At 44.3% G+C, this 1,992-nt stretch overlaps 1 pseudogene; it reads left to right on the forward strand.

The window, feature by feature from the left end:
• Window positions 1-228: 228 nt before the first annotated feature.
• LOC106723642 lies at window positions 229-1,259 on the forward strand (annotated as a pseudogene).
• The last annotated feature ends 733 nt before the right edge of the window (window positions 1,260-1,992 follow it).

The following is a 1,992-nucleotide window of genomic DNA, read 5'->3' on the forward strand; positions in this document are numbered from 1 at the left end:
GATGAGTAGAATAGTTAACTCAAAGAATGGATTTAAAGGGAGAGGACTCATTTCTTGTTATTAGCAAATCAAAAGGACAGTGTACATTAAAAAAAATAAAGTTTGCCACAGAATAAAGTTACATCATTTCATTTAGGGGCTTTGAAAATTGCCATAAAAGGCGAAAGATTTATGAGATCTGCTGTCTTTGATGAGCCAGCTGGCCGGCCGGCTCCCCTCCCAGCCCAGAAGGGCAGGAGGGCTGCCATGAGGAGGCAGGAAGGGGAGCGCTGGGCAGGCTCGTGGGCAGGTGGGCGACAATGCCGAACTTCTGCGCAGCCCCCAACTGCACGCGGTAGAGCACACAGTCGGATTTGGCCTTGTTCAGGTTCCTGAGGGATCCGGCCAGATGCCAGAAGTGGGTGGAAAATTGTAGGAGAGCAGACTTAGAAGATAAAACACCTGATCAATTAAATAAACATTATTGATATGTGCCAAACACTTTGAGACCTCTATGATCTGTAGAACTATATGTTTTGCAGAGGCACCAGAAAACTAAAGAATGATTGGGTTATTTATTTCTCAAAATTATTTAAAGCAGATACTTGTAAAGTCATTGGGAGAGTCCTTATAGGACAGCTCTTCCAGATAATGCACTACTAACAATATTTGGTCTTACCAGTAATGTGAACAATCCACATAGTAGACACAGAAAACAAATAAAACATTTTAGTGAAGATGAAATCAGGACACTGAACCAGAAAAAAATTGATGAAACTTCTGAACAGGAACAAAAACATAAAGAAATCAACAACAGCAATCTTCAGAACTCCAGTGCAGAAGAGGGTGAAGAACAGGATGAAGACATTTTACCTTGAACCCTTGAAGAGAAGGAAAACAAAGAATACTTAAAATCTTTATTTGAAATTTTGATTCTTATGGGAAAACAAAACATACCTCTGGATGGACATGAAGCTGATGAAATCCCAGAAGGTCTCTTTGCTCCTGATAACTTTCAGGCAGGCACTGTTGGAGTGCCGGATAAATTCTGAGGAAGAGGTTCTGAGAAAGCGCTTTGAGAGAACAGCCAACACACTGTTCTGTTCAAAAGCACAAGCAGAAGCAGACGCAGGAGATCTGTGAGAGCTGCATTTGGGAAGGAATGCTCAGGGAAGTTGATTACCACTGAGGATATAGCAGGGCAAGAGCACCTGCCCGTGTTGGTGAGGTCCCCCTTCAAACCCTGCCAGGTGGGGGGCACGGCCCGAGGTCCCCCATAAAGCTCCGCCAGGCAGGGGACACAGCCTGAGGTCCCCCGTCAAGCTCTGCTGGGTGGGGGGCGTGGCCTGAGGCCCCCTGTCAAGCTCCACTGGGGGGTGCACAGCCTCAGATCTCCTGCTTCCGCACAGCGCCACGCAGCCTCAGGTCCCTGCTGATTGCTCGTTAAGGCTCGTTATGGGAACTTGGCCTCCAGTGTGCGTGCAGCCACCTTGTGTTAAGGAATCCCTGCCTCCACTGTGGGCACAGCCATCTTGACCATTACAGCATGATGGTCAATTTGCATGTTCACACTTTATTAGATAAGATATTGAAAAAAATCTAAGAAATTTGAAAACATGGAAAAGCTATTAGGTATAAGTGGGCCACTTAGTCACTGGCTATCTTGAGTACATTAGCCATTGGTTATACATGTTTAAATGGCCCCTGTGTGAACTCTCCCGCTTGGAGGACTAACCGTTCTTTCAGAGGGTGGCGATGAAAGTGCCACATTGCACTTCTGCGTGGTCTCTGCTAAAGTCATTGTAGATATAGCATTTATTATCACTGTGGATCCAGTTGTTGGGTATTGAGTTATCAGTTTTTCAAAGAAATAAATTTTGGGAAGGTGTGGGAGGAATATGTTTAATAAAACTTTACAAAGAAGCTCATGACTAACCTTTGAATAGCAGGAGTTTTAAGTATACTATTAAAAATCTGTAATGGACAGTTAAATTACCAGATAGTGAAAGAAAC

This window comes from Myotis brandtii, unplaced genomic scaffold, assembly GCF_000412655.1.
Source record: "Myotis brandtii unplaced genomic scaffold, ASM41265v1 scaffold615, whole genome shotgun sequence".
Classification (NCBI taxonomy): Eukaryota; Metazoa; Chordata; class Mammalia; order Chiroptera; family Vespertilionidae; genus Myotis; species Myotis brandtii.